At 43.9% G+C, this 15,776-nt stretch overlaps 1 protein-coding gene across 1 annotated transcript in view; it reads right to left on the reverse strand.

Annotated features, from left to right (window-relative positions):
* Positions 1-15,776, reverse strand: part of ELP1 (elongator complex protein 1) — a 1,128,708-nt gene that overhangs the window by 551,830 nt on the left and 561,102 nt on the right.

The raw sequence follows: 15,776 nt of genomic DNA on the forward strand, positions 1-15,776 counted from the left end.
ACTTATGAAGATTGAGTTGCGGCTCTATAAAGCAGAGATTGGAGCGGACCCCTGTTTACTTTACTTTTCCTCCTCTTGGGACCCGATAAGAGTGAACTGACCAGATTCATATTGTCCTGCTGTTGGCCAGATGAGCAGAGAAGGGAAGGACTTGCATGTACGGGAGTGGAGTGTGGTAAAATAATATAAATGCATACTTTAATGTTTCACAGTTAAATGGATTGGGGCAAAAGGAGTTATATTACTCTGAACAGAGAGGGGAGTTTCTTTCCTTTGTATGCACGTTAATCTCACTTTAAATATGTTACATTCACATACATTATTCCTGGATAGGGGGTAAGTCGAGGGGAGGGTAGAGGAGGCCAGGCATTCTGGGAGATGGTTGAGGGAGGAGGAGCCTCAATCAAAGAAGGAAGGGGAAGAGATGGGGGAAGAGGGGTCTGGAAGTTGTGCAGATGTGAATGGGGGATTCATGGGCAAGCAAGAGTGATTGGTAGTGCGAATGAGGGGAGGAGGCGGAAGGGCAGAGGGGATGATCAGGGGGGAGGGGAGGGACAAGACAACAGAAGGGGAGAGGGGCGGAGGGTTGGAGGGAAGGGAGACAGGGGAGAGCGAAGCAGAACAGCGGAGATACAGGGGCTAAGAGGATCCTGAGGCTGCAGAATAAGAGGCTGTGGCATGCATGGAAGGGCGCTCGGAGAATGTGGGGGAGACAAGTGGAGTCAACACCACGGGGAGACACTGCTGGGATGTCACCCTGTTGGATTCTTTTGATCTTGCAATATCACATATGCATGGCGGTGGTGTAGGGCAATGGGTAGTTTGCGCGTAGCTTCCCTTAATGCAGATGGATTACACTCTCCCATAAAACGAAAAAGGGTCTTGCAATATAGCAAACAGTTAAAAGTGGGCGTGCCGTTAATGCAAGAAACACATCTGACAACATCAGAGCATCTCAAGCTAAAACAGGGCTGGGTGGGAGAACTGGCCTTCTCGTCCTTCAATAGCAGGCAGAGAGGAGTAGCGATTCTTATGCAAAAGGGTTTAGACAGCACCTGTCACAAAGTGGTGCAGGACATCAAAGGCAGATTTGTAATATGGGCAGGTATATTACAGGGGAAGAAGGTAGCGTTATGTTTGGTATATGCACCGAATATTTACTCCCAAAAATTCTACTTGCAGTTATTGGCGGCCCTGGCCCCATTGACAGAATATAAACTGATAGTGGGGGGAGATTTTAACATAACAGTGGATCCGCTAGTCGACTGCAACCCGTCCAAACCAAGACCTAAGGGGCAAGCGGTCAGGGGTGTAGGTTTGGTGGATATCTGGAGAGCTCTTCACCCGGATGAAAGGGAGTACACTTTCTATTCCCATGTGCACAAATGCAGGGCAAGGCTGGATTACATTCTAATCTCGCAGAACCTCTTCACGGTGTGTCGGGCAGCAGAAATTGAGGTGGAAGTAGTCTTGGATCACATCACGGTATGGGTGGAGTGTAACCTAGGTGGGGGCAAAGGAAAAGCCAGTTGGAGAATGAACCCTACTTTATATCAGGAAGCAGAATTTAGGGAGTTCATTCAGCAAGAATGGGAGCACTATTTAACAGATAATGCATCCTCAGTAGAAAATCCTATAGTGCTCTGGGAATCGGGGAAAGCAGTAATGAGGGGTAAAATCATAGAATATACGGCGAGAACTAGGAAAAAAAGAGACGGAGAGCTGTTAGAACACCTGAGGTTGTTACAAGACACTAGGGCCAAGATGACGTGGGGGGATGCAGACCTCCAGAAAACATTTTGAGAGTTGAAAAGCAAGATTAATAGTATCCTGAACAGTAGGGGGGCGAGGGATATTCAGGTAAATAAATATAAGCTTCATAGGTGGGGGAACAAAACGGGTAGCCTACTGGCAGCCATGGTGCATAATAGAGCGGCAAAACACTTGGTAACTCATATAAAAACTTCAAAGGGGCCAGTGGTAAGTAAGCCAGAAGAGATACAAGGGGCGTTTGCAGACTTTTACAAATCCCTTTATGACAAGGGGGTCCTGTGATGGGCACCAACGGGAGAGGTTCTTTCAGAGTTTGGGGTTACCTTCCCTGACACAGGAGCAGACAGCAGCCCTGAATGGGGGTGTTACGGGACCCAAAATCCAAATAGCAATAAAGAAGCTCAAATTAGCAAAGGCCCCGGGGCCTGATGGATTAGGGCCCGAATTTTATAAGATCTTGGGAGGGCAGTTAGCAGGTCCTTTTAGTGAAGTCTGCGATGCGTTATGTAGAGGGGCAAACCACTGGAGCCTTGACTCACGCATCCATATTAGTACTACCCAAACCGGGCCGGGACAAAGAACTTTTGGGATCATACAGACCCATATCTCTCCTGAATCAGGATATAAAACTATTTGCCAGCATTATGGCAGCCCGCCTAGGAAAGGTACTGCCAGTTCTGGTGCACCCTGATCAAACTGGTTTCGTGCCAGGACGATATGCCTCTACTAACATACTTAGAGCCCTAAGCACTATTCAGGCAAAAGGGAAACAACCGGGTGATAACATAATTGTCATCCTGGACACGGAAAAAGCGTTTGATAAGATTCTGTGGGACTATCTCTTTTGGGTTCTGCCACAATTTGGCATATTCGGAGAATTCTTGCAGGGGGTAAGGGCCCTGTATAAGAATCCCACCGCGCAAATTATGATTAATAATGAACTGTCCCCTGCATTTGCGCTAGAGAGGGGCACGAGGCAGGGGTGCCCGCTATCACTTATGCTTTTTGTGTTAGCTTTGGAACCACTAGCGAGCAAAATTAGGCAGGCCCGGGAAATACAGGGAATCCAGCTGGGGAAAGCAGAATACAAAATTAATCTTTTTGCCGATGATATGTTAATATTTCTTGGAGAGGCAACTAAGGGAATTCCTCTTTTTATTGACCTTATCCGACAGTTTGGAACTTTCTCAGGCTTAAGAATTAACTTTGACAAATCAGACGCAATGGCACTATCTAGTAACTGTGCAAGCAAGAGTTGCCCAGACTTCCCTTTGACCTGGACGCAGGGCCCTATGAAATATTTGGGTGTGTTTCTACATCTAGATTTTCAGACTATATATAAAAAGAACGTTAGTGACAAGCTGGAAGCGATTAAACGCTTATGTGGGCAGTGGAAAGATTTACCGGTATCACTGCTGGGCAAGATTGCGCTTGTTTAGATGGTGATTTTCCCAAAACTCTTATACGCCTTGCAAATGATGCCCTTGTGGGTGCATAGCAAGAATGAGGGGGTCTACAGGGGAACCATATCGTCCTTTATATGGGGAGGTAAGAGAGCCCGGGTACGGTATAATAAATTGACAAGGGCACGTAGCGAAGGGGGAGCTAACTTACCAGATTTAAGGCTCTACAATGTTGTGGCACTCTTATGATGGATACACGAGCTGTATACGGGCCACTATGTTTTTGCGCCACAGGAGGTGTGGGAGGGTGCCACACAGTCATGCACAGTGCTCAATGCCATGGAAGTCAGGAGCTCTAAAGTGAAGATCAGCCCTCTCGTGAAGCCGTTGCGGTTGGCGTGGGAGTGGTAGCGCCGCAGGGTAGGAGATACAGAAGGCCCCTCACCATTTTTGGAATTTCAAGACAACCCGGGATTCCCAGCAGGGAGGGGAACACACATATCAAGGAATGGACACAGAGAGGTTGTAAATATGTAGGGCAGGTGGTGGCAGGTGGAACCCAGACTTTATCATTTGCAGAATGTCAGGAGCGTTGGCACGTCCCACAAAAACTGTTTTTCTCATACTTGCAAATCAGACATTACGTCCTGTCGCTGAGAGGCAAAGATAGTAAGCTTCCCATTTTTACTGCACTAGATGTGGTGTTTAAGCAGGTGCCGTTTGGGAGCAATAAGCTATCTCGATGGTATCATTTGAGAAAAACCTGGAGTCCGGCAACACTCTCGGAGGCCCTGGCGGGGCAGTGGAGTAAAATAGAAGGAACGGAGGTCTTGAGTAAGGAAATACAGCAATGTTTTGACTTAGCCTATAAAGTAACACCTAATGTGAGCTGCCATAAAACTCAATTTAAGATCTTGCATCAGGTATATATTACACGGAGTAGGGGCAAAGCAATGGGGCTATGGGAATCAGAGGACTGCGAGAAATGTGTGAACCACAAGGGCACTTTACAGCATCACCTTGTGGAGTGTGGGGTCCTGCAGGGGTTCGGGAGAGGTGTAATGGCGCACTTGGAGGAGGTGGTAGAGCAGCCCATAGAGTGGAACTATAGAATATTACTCATGGGATTAGATTCCGATTTGAGTATCCAGGGTTAAACCTGTACCAATGTCGCTATGTCCTGTTAGCACTAGTGCTGGCGAAGAAGGTTATTTTACAGCACTGGAGAGACAAAAACCCTCCTCCTCTTACTAAGTGGTACACAAGCATGAAACAGATGGCGGGTTAGGAGGGGGGAGGACAATTCAAATATGAATGGAGTAGGCCACCGCCGCCAGGCCGTTATATCTGGCAACGTAGCTTCCAAAGATTAGTACAGATCCCCTAAGAGAGGGAAATCATGAAAGGATCAGGGGTGCCGGGGAGGGGGGGGGGGGGGGGGAAACTGCAGCATAGCCTCAGAGGGAAAGGGGGGGGGAATAAATAGAAAATCAAGAGAGAACGGACACGCATATGAGAAGGTGTGTATGGCGCAGGAGGAGAGGGCGGAACACCGTTCTATCGTGAAGGATGTAGCCCAACAAGATATGGAACTTGAAGGATTGATATAGGAAAATCGGGGGGCTACCCAGCTGGCAGTGAATATTTTTGTGTTAACCATGTAAAGTAATGTACGTATTGGCCATACACTTGAAAATGTAGTAATTTGTCCAATGATAGAAATGTGATGTTGAGCAGGAATAATGGATGGTTGGAAATGTTTGTCCGTTACTCTTGTTAATAAAAACAGTATTAAAAAAAGGAAGCCAGTGAAGTGACTTAAGGAGAGGGCAAATATGAGCATAACTACCCTAGCGGAATATTAGTCGTGCAGCAGAATTTTGAACAGATTGAAGAGATGGCTAAGTGGGAGACCTGTGAGAAGCAAGTTGCAATAGTCTAAGCGAGAGGTGATAAGAGCATGGATGAGGGTTCTGGTAGTGTGCTCAGAAAGGAAAGGGCGAATTTTGCTGATATTATAGAGAAAGAAACGACAGGTTTTAGCAGTCTGTTGAATATGTGCAGAGAAGGAGAGGGAGGAGTTGAAGATGACCCCAAGGTTACGAGCTGATGAGAAAGGAAGGATGAGAGTGTTATCCACAGAAATAGAGAATGAGGGAAGAGGAGAGGTTGGTTTAGGGGGAAAGATAAGAAGCTCAGTCTTGGTCATGTTTAGTTTCAGATGGCGCTGAGACATCCAGGCAGCAATGTCAGACAGGCAGGTTGATACTTTGGCCTGGGTTTCGGCTGAGATTTCTGGTGTGGAGAGGTAGATCTGGGAGTCATCAGCGTAAAGATGATACTGAAAACCATGGGAAAAGATCAGAGTACCAAGGGAAGAAGTATAGATGGAGAAGAGAAGAGGTCCCAGGACAGATCCCTGAGGTACACCAACTAACAGTGGGATAGAAGTAGAAGAGGATCCACTAGAGTATAGACTAAAGGTACGCTGGGAGAGATAAGAAAAAAACCAGGAAAGAACAGAGCCCTGAAATCCAAGTGAAGACAGTGTATCAAGGAGCAGGCTGTGATCAACAGTGTCAAAAGCAGCAGACAGATCGAGAAGGATGAGGATAGACCTTTGGATCTGGCTAGGAACAGATCATTGGAGACTTTAGCAAGCGTTGTTTCAGTTTAATGAAGGGGGCAAAAGCCAGATTGAAGTGGATCAAGAATAGCATGAGATGAAAGAAAGTCAAGGCAACGGCAGTGAACAGCACGTTCAAGTATCTTGGATAGGAAAGAGAGAAGGGAGATGGGGCGATAGTTGGAAGGACAGGTAGGATCCAAAGTATATCGTAGTGATAGGGTGGACCGGACTGCTGGTGGGGTAGCATTGTATATTAACGACAGCCTTGACTCAGATAGATTACAAATTATACCTTTGAATCATTTTGATTTGAATTCCATGTATAAAAGGGAAAAGGATGGTGATAGGAGTGTACTACCGTCCGCCTCGCCAGGATGAGCAGGTAGATGCAGAAATGATAAAAGAAATCAGAGATGCAAACAAAATGGGCAATGTGATAATAATGGGTGACTTCAATTATCCAAATATAGACTGGGTAAGTGTAACATCGGGACACGCTAGAGAGGTACAATTCCTTGATGAAATCAAGGACAGCTTTATGGAGCAGCTGGTGCAGGAGCTGACGAGAGAAGGAAAAATTCTAGACTTGGTCCTTAGTGGAGAGCATGATCTGGTGAGGGACGTTATGGTACTGGGGCCGCTTGATAACAGTGATCATAATATCATTTTGAAGTAACTATACACAGGAGTCAAATACATTAGCGTTTAAACTTTTAAAAAAGGAGACTATGATAAATGAGAAGAAACGGTTAAAAAAAAACTTAGGGGAGCAACTGAGAGGGTAAAACTGTACAACAGCATGGACTCTGTTCAAAAATACCATCCTGGAGGCCCAGGCCAAACATCTTTCTGCGAATTAGAAAGAGAAAGACGGAAGTCCAAAAAGACAGCCGTGTGGTTGAAAAGTGAGGTGAAGGAAGCTATTAGGGCTAAAAGAAACGCCTTCAGAAAATGGAAGAAGGAACCGTCTGAAAATAACAAGAAGCAGCATAAGGAGTGTCAAAGCAAATGCAAGGCGCAGATAAAGAAGGCCAAGAGGGATTACGAAAAAAAGATAGCATTAGAGGCAAAAAAACATAGCAAAAATTTTTTTCCGTATATTAAAAGCAGAAAGCCGGCAAAAGAATCGGTTGGGCCACTGGATGACAGAGGGGTAAAAGGGGCGATCACGGAAGATAAAGATGTAGCAGAGAGACTGAATGAATTCTTTGCTTCTGTCTTCATCGAGGAAGATTTGGGTGGGATACCGGTGTCGGAAATGGTATTTCAAGCGGACGAGTCGGAGAAACTTACTGACTTCACAGTAAACCTGGAGGACGTAATGGGGCAGTTCAGCAAACTGAAGAGTAGCAAATCTCCTGGACCGAATGGTATTCATCCTAGAGTACTGATAGAACTGAAAAATGAGCTTGCGGAGCTACTGTTAGTGATATGCAACTTATCCTTAAAATCGAGCATGGTACCGGAAGATTGGAGGGTGGCCAATGTAACGCCGATTTTTAAAAAGGTTCCAGGGGAGATCCAGGAAATTATAGACCGGTGAGTCTGAGGTCGTGCCCGGGAAATGGTAGAGGCTATTATCAAAAACAAAATTACAGAGAACATCCGAGGACATGGATTACTGAGACCAAGTCCAGCATGGCTATTGTGTGGGGAAATCTTACCTGACCAATTACTTCAATTCTTTGAAGGAAGTAATCAAACTTGTGGACTAAGTGGAGCCGTTGATATCGTATATCTGGATTTCAAAAGGCGTTTGACAAGGTACCTCATGAAAGGCTACAGAGGAAATTGGAGGGTCATGGGTAGGAGGAAATGTCCTATTGTGGATTAAAAACTGGTTGAAGGATAGGAAACAGAGAGTGGGGTTAAACGGCAGTATTCACAATGGAGAAGGGTAGTTAGTGGGTTTCCTCAGGGGTCTGTGCTAGGGACCGCTGCTTTTTAAATATATTATAAATGATTTAGAGATAGAGTAACTAGTGAGGTAATTAATTTGCCTGATGACACAAAGTTATTCAAGTCGTTAACTCACGACAGGATTGTGAAAAATTACAGAAGGACCTTACGAGACTGGGAGACTGGGCGGCTAGATGGCAGATGACGTTTATGTGAGCAAGTGCACAGGTGTATGCATTGGGAAAAAAGAACCCGAATTATAGCTATGTCATGCAAGGTTCCACGTAAGGAGTTACGGACCAAGAAAGGAATCTGGGTGTTGTAGTTGATAATACGCTGAAACCTTCTGCTCAGTGTGCTGCTGCGGCTAGGAAAGTGAATAGAATGTTGGGTATTATTAGGAAAGGTATGGAAACAGTGTGAGGATGTTATAATGCCGTTGTTCGCTCCATGGTGCGACCGCACCTTGAGTAGTTGTGTTCAATTCGGGTCGCCGCATCTCAAGAAAGGATATAGTAGAATGGAAAAGGTGCAGCGAAGGGCGACTAAAATGATAGCGGGATGGGAACGACTTCCCTATGAAGAAAGACTAAGGAGGCTAGGGCTTTTCTGCTTGGAGAAGAGAAGTCTGAGGGAGACATGATAGAGGAGGAAAACACAGATAAGAAAGAGAACTTAGACTCCTTAGGCGCAGTCAGGAATTACCTTTATTAGCTTGTCACAGAGCCAAAAAATACAAATAATAGTTCTCTCTCTTGGAGCAGATTGTCAGTCAGCAGTGCACATCCTGAAAAACAAACTGCCCCCCCTAACACCTCCTGGACATCACATATATACTGTTGCAAATTCCATTTCTCATAAATCATGTAATTTCTCATAAACTAGCACCATTAGGTTGCCTTCTACCATGTATGGATTGTTCCTGCATTCTATCAGTCTCTCCTGATGGGAGTTCAAGTGCAAAATCGGTACCTATTGGCTAGTCAGTTATCTGTTCTGCGTGCACAGTCAGAACAATACCCTTGTGTCCTATCTCTGTCTCTCTCCACAAATGCAACATATTGGTAGGGCTTCACTGTGTCCTCATCCCTTAGCAACTATCAGGTACATTCACCTATATGAAAAACATACTCAGCTGCAAACAAATGTTATGAAGTGTCAGTTCTCAGCTCCTGAGAAGGCATGATTGTTACAACAAGATACTGAGTTAGTAGGCTAACTTGTGAGAACCAAACTGACTGTACAGGCCTTAGGCCTAGCCCTTAGTCATAGGCCAAGCATAGGAAGGCATATACCTTTCCGTCTTGAAAGGCTGAATAGCGAGAAGCATGAAGCCTTTCACACACCAGGAGCACAGATAGTGGTGGTAAACATGAAGGACTGGGTTCTTCAGAGTCAATACTGGAAGTGCCTCAGAGAGAAAAGGTCACAAGGGATGATTGTGCTAAAATAAACTAATAATTAAAACAAAAATAGAATTTAAGGACAAAAAATGGGGTCCAGGAGAGAATGATATGTGTAAATGGAAACATAAAGCAATGGTATAGTATCATGAGTAAAAATGGGCCATTAACCATTAAAACTATGATGGCATATGTCTTACACCAGGACAGAAACCTGAAAAACAATCATCAACAGAAAAAACAACAGGATGAGCAGATATACACTAAATTATAAATTGCAACATGTAATATCAAAATTTCTAAAGCCACTTAGCATAAGTAGTGGCCTGCAAACTAGGAGTGAAAAAGAAACTGCAGCAAGAACAGTGTTAGAAAATAAACAAAATTTCAACAGAAATTGAAAATCAAGTAGGCATAGAAAATCAAGTGGGCAAGTGTTCAGATATCAGAAGTAGTCCCAGGATCATATAGGTATAAGTATGTGGAACAGTGCCAGAAAAGATCCATAAAAGGAAAAAAACAGGACAAATGGAATTTAAAAAAATAGTTAACATGCATAGTAGTAGCAGCAGAAACCATATCCAGTTCATCGAAGTGGCGAACTTGATTAGGAACTGGTTGACGGACAGACGCCAGAGGGTGGTGGTGAATGGAATTCGCTCGGAGGGAAAGGTGAGTAGTGGAGTGCCTCAGGGGTCAGTGCTGGGGCCGATTCTGTTCAATATATTTGTGAGTGACATTGCCGAAGAGTTTGCCTATTTGCGGATGATACTAAGATCTGTAACAGAGTGGACACCCGGGAGGGAGTGGAAAACATGAAAAAGGACTGGGGAACTAGAAGAATGGTCTAAGGTTTGCAAATTAAAATTCACTGCGAAGAAATGCAAAATGATGCCCTTAGGGAATAGAAATCCACAGGAGACGTATGTGTTAGGCGGTGAGAGTCTGATAGGTATGGATGGGGAGAGGGATCTTGGGGTGATAGTACTGAGGATTTGAAGGCAACGAACAGTGTGAAAGGCGGTGGGCCGTACTAGAAGGTGTTAGGCTGTATAGAGAGAGGTGTGACCAACAGAAGAAGGGGGTGTTGATGCCCCTGTATAAGTCGTTGGTGAGGCCCCACACTGAGTATTGTGTTCAGTTTTGGAGGCCGTATCTTTCTAAGGATGTAAAAAGAATTGAAGCGGTGCAAAGAAAAGCTACGAGAATGGATGGAATTTGCGTTACAAGACGTATGAGGAGAGACTTGCTGAACAAAGCATGTATACTCTGGAGGAAAGGAGAAACAGGGTGATATGATACAGACGTTCAAATATTTGAAAGGTATTAATCCGCAAACGAACCTTTCAGGAGATGCGAAGGGCGGTAGAATAACAGGACATGAAATGAGATTGAAGGGGGGCAGACTCAAGAAAAATGTCAGGAAGTATTTTTTCACAGAGAGAGTAGCGGATGCTTGGAATGCCCTCCCGCGGGAGGTGGTGGAAATGAAAACGGTAACGGAATTCAAACATGCGTGGGATAAGCATAAAGGAATCCTGTGCAGAAGGAATGGATCCTCAGGAGCTTAGTCGAGATCGGGAGGCGGGGCTGGTGGTTGGGAGGCGGGGATAGTGCTGGGCAGACTTATACGGTCTGTGCCAGAGCAGGTGGTTGGGAGGCGGGGCTGGTGGTGGGAGGCGGAGATAGTGCTGGGCAGACTTATACTGTCTGTGCCAGAGCCGGTTGTGGGAGGCGGGGCTGGTGGTTGGGAGGCGGGGATAGTGCTGGGCAGACTTATACGGTCTGTGCCCTGAAGAGCACAGGTACAAATCAAAGTAGGGTATACACAAAAAGTAGCACATATGAGTTATCTTGTTGGGCAGACTGGATGGACCGTGCAGGTCTTTTTCTGCCGTCATCTACTATGTTACTATGTATATAAAATAATGAGTGGAGGGGAACAGGTGGATGTGAAGCGTCTGTTCACGCTTTCCAAAAATACTAGGACTAGGGGGCATGCGATGAAACTACAGTGTAGTAAATTTAAAACAAATCGGAGAAAATCTTTCTTCACCCAACGCGGTGAAGGCGGTTAGCTTAGCAGAGTTTAAAAAGGGGTTAGATGGTTTCCTAAAGAACAAGTCCATAAACCGCTACTAAATGGACTTGGGAAAAATCCACATTTCCAGGAATAACATGTATAGAATGTTTGTACGTTTGGGAAGCTTGCCAGGTGGCCTTGGCCTGGATTGGCCGCTGTCGTGGACAGGATGCTGGGCTCGATGGACCCTTGGTCTTTTCCCAGTGTGGCATTACTTATGTACTTATGAAGTAGAGGTGGAGGTGACCTGGTTGAGAATTCAAGTTTAATCTTGTGAACCTTATCAAGGAAGAACTCAGCCAGAGTCTGGGGGGAAAGTGAAGGGGGGGTTGGAGGTGAAGGCACTTTGAGGAGAGAGTTCAGTGTGGCAAAGAGACGACGAGGGTTTGAGCCAAGAGAATTGGTCAACTGGAGGTAATAGTCCTGTTGGCAAGTAAAAGAGCAGACTGGAGGAGTCAGCAAGAATTTGAAATGTATGAAGTCAGCATGGGCAGGGATTTCAGCCAAAGGCGTTCGGCAGACCGGGCACAGGAACGTAGGTAGCGGATTCTAGAGGTCAGCCAAGGTTGGGGTTTGGTACATTTTACAGAACGGGGAATGGGAGGAGCGAGAGTATCCAGAGCAGAGGAGAGAATAGTATTATAGGAAGAGACAGCCTCATTGACAGACTTGGATAACATAGTGGTAGAGAAGAGATTTGAAACATTGGAGGACAGAGTAGAAGGGTCAATAGCCTGAAGATTCCTAAATGTATTAAGATTGGACGGGACTGGGGAGGAGGGTATTTAAGTGTGAGAGTTATCAGATGATGGTCAGAGAGGGGAAGAGTTGAGGCACAGAAACTGGAGAGTGAGCAGTTAGAGGAGAGGATAAGATCAAGACAGTGGCCGTTCTGGTGAGTGGGGGCAGTGGAGCACAGTTGAAGATTGAAAGAGGATGTTAAAGCAAGAAACTGCGAAGCATAAGAGTCAGAGGGATCATTAGCATGAATGTTAAAATCCCCAAGAATGAGGGAAGGAGATGAAGGTTCAAGAAAGAAGGAAAGCCAAGCATCAAAGCTTGAAGTTTTTAAAGTAATTGTTTTGAGCAACCCAAGTATACAACATTGCAATAGTCTAATTGAAATCAAAATAATCGATTGTACCATAATCTTAAACTGATCTTCCTGGAAATATTTATGTACCTGTCTTAGTTTCCTAAAAAGTAAGAAGGCTTTCCTAATTATACACTTTGTGTTTCTAATGCTCATTTATTTGCTAAATAGATCCCCAAAATGTTAATGCAAGATGACAGTGTATAATTTTTCTGATTAACTGTTATCATTGAAGGTATCGAGCTAGATGAATTTCCAAAACATATGAACTTTATTTTATCTGAATTTAGTTTCAGTTTATGTTTAAACATCCAGTCTTCTATTAGGTTCAATCCCTTTTGTACATTCAACAGCTCCAATTCTGACCAGCATAAATGTAGGTTATATACTCATTTTTCTCAAATTCAAACCTCAAAGTATGTAAAAATTCATTAAAAAGAATCAGGGGACAAAGGTGATCGCTAAGGAACCCCACAGGGATTTTTCCAACTTGCAGAGAAAGTATTATTCATGCTAACTTCATATGATCTTTTATTTATGGATAGATGTACTTGAAAAAGAAAGCCCTTGGAGCACACAAGACAGTACAAGTGGACTGAAATTGGATGCCCTGCTCTGAAGACACAACGTACTAGAAGAAAAGCTGATAACAGAGATCAAACTCAGGCCTCCTATAAAAATTAGGGCTGTAATCTCTGTCATGCTGAAACTGTGGAGGAAACCATAGATTATACATACAAAAAGAGCTTAGTCACTAGAAAGAACAACAAAGTTACTTATCTGTAGCAGATGTTCTTCAAGGACAGCAGGCATATGTTCACATATGGGTGACATTTATTTATTTTATTTATTTATTGCATTTGTATCCCACATTTTCCCACCTATTTGCGGGTTCAGTGTGGCTTACAATACATAGTGAATGATGGAAGTACAATGTGTTACAGTACGATTATGGGTTACATTGTGAGGAGTTATGGGAAGACAAAGTCAAGTCAAAATCGTTTGGGCGTAGAAACCATGGAATGTTACAATGGGGAAAAGATAGGGCGATAGAACAATAGTAAGAGAACATAGGGTATAACATTTTTATCTGTGGGTGGAGTTTTAAGTGTGGTGAAATATGGGGTAAGAGAATTCAGAAGAGAGTGTATTGATGCATTCTATTAGTGTGTTTGGACTTCATGTGTTTTGATCCTTGCAATAAATTTTCTCAAAGAGATAAGTCTTCAATCGTTTGCGGAAGTCGGTTAATTCGTAGGTCATTTTCAGGTTGCGTGGTAGTGTATTCCAGAACTGCGTGCTCATATAGGAGAAGGTTGATGCATGCAGTACTTTGTATTTATGCCTTTGCACTTAGGGAAGTGGAGATTGAGGAAAGTTCGTGGAGCCTGGTGTGGGCACTGCCATAGTGCACTGTCACTTTAAAACTGTGAGGCAGGTAGGTTACGTGATGCTAGGCTAAGGGAAGGACGTCGCACATTAGAGCTCCGAGGGTGGGACCAGGCTGCTGGCGTCAACTTTAAAAAGGAATAGAGCAGCTTTTAAACTAGAAACATGGGGAAGGCCGACAGTCGCTCAAAAGTGCATGGTTCAGGATAAGGTATCTTTTGAGAATATCACCCAGACAGGGAAGAAAAGGTTACTTGTAAGTAAGGATGTCAAAGAAATCATAGTAGATCAGATGGCCTTAAATAAAATAATTAATGACCAGATAGAAGATAACATATTAATAATGCCATGTATTAAAAGTAATATGAAACGGAACAAGCATGCATTGAAATGTCTATACGCAAATGCCAGGAGCCTGAGACATAAGATGGGAGAGCTGGAGTACACTGCACACAATGAAAAATTGGATATTATTGGCATCTCTGAGACCTGGTGGAAGGAAGATAACCAATGGGACGCAGTCATACCAGGCTATAAATTATATCGTAGCGATAGGGTGGACAGGATAGGAGGAGGGGTAGCACTGTATGTAAATGAGAACCTTGACTCAGATAGGCTGCAAATATTGCAGGAGACAAAACCCCTATTGGAATCTTTGTGATTGAAATTCCACTTGCGAAGGTGAAAAAGACGGTCAAAGGAAATTAGGGAAACGAATAAATTGGGCAATGTAATATTAATTGGGTGATTTCAATTATCCACATATAGACTGGGTTAATGTAACATCGGTACATGCAATCAAGGACAGCATCATGGAACAGCTGTTCAGGAGCCCACAGAGAAGGAAAAATACTAGACTTAGTCCATTACTGGCCTCATGATCTGGTGCGGAGGGTAACAGTGCGAGGGTCGCTTAATAACAGTGATCATAATATGATCAGTTTTGATTCTTTCTGGTCACTCTGTTGAACCTTTTCTAATTCTGCTATACCTTTTTGAGATACAGCAATCAGAAATGAACACAATACTCAAGGTGTGGTCACACCATGGAGTGATACAGAGGCATTATAGTATTTTTGATCTTATTTACCATCCCTTTCCTAATAATTCTTAGCATCCTGCTTGCTTTTTGGGTGCCACCGTATGCTGAGCAGAAAATTTCAGCATATTATCTACGACGACACCTAGAAATTTTTCCTGGGTAATGACCCCCAAGGTGGGACCCTAGCATCAGGTAACCATGATTTGGATATTCTTTCCAATGTGCATCACTTTGCTTTTGTCCACATTAATTTCATCTGCCAATTGCATGCCTAGTCCTCCAATTTCCTAAGATCTTCCTGCAATTTTTCACAGGCAGGATTATATCGAACTCTTCTCTTGCAGACGAAAATGATAAAGGGGATGGACGACTTCCCTATGAGGAAAGGCTAAAGCGGCTAGGGCTCTTCAGCTTGGAGAAAAGGGCGGCTGAGGGGAGATATGATAGAGGTCTATAAAATAATGAGTGGAGTTGAACGGGTAGATGTGAAGCGTCGTTCACGCTTTCCAAAAATACTAGGACTAGGGGGCATGCGATGAAGCTACAATGTAGTAAATTTAAAACGAATCAGAGAAACTTTTTCTTCACTGAACATGTAATTAAACTCTGGAATTCATTGGCAGAGGATGTGGAAAAGGCGGTTAAGCTTAGCAGAGTTTAAAAAAGGTTTGGACGGCTTCCTAAAGGAAAGTCCATAGACCGTTACTAAATGGACTTGGGGAAATCCACTATTTCTGGGATAAGCAGTATAAAATGTTTTGTACATTTTTGGATCTTGCCAGGTATTTGTGACCTGGATTGGCCACTTGTTGAAAACAGGATGCTGGGCTTGATGGACCTTTGGTCTTTACCAGTATGGCAATTCTTATGTACTTATCTCAAGCAGATAGTTAGGTATTGAATACTTTGGGTGAAATATCTAGGGTTCACAATTAAGCACCTGACGATTAGTTTGCTTGAAGATAATGGGGTGTGTGTGTGGGGGGGGGGGGGGGGGGGGTACGATGTGGGCAATCATTGTATGTAGGTGGTCACAAGAGCACAGGATTATTATTTTCAGAA

Source organism: Microcaecilia unicolor, chromosome 2, assembly GCF_901765095.1.
Source record: "Microcaecilia unicolor chromosome 2, aMicUni1.1, whole genome shotgun sequence".
Lineage (NCBI taxonomy): Eukaryota > Metazoa > Chordata > Amphibia > Gymnophiona > Siphonopidae > Microcaecilia > Microcaecilia unicolor.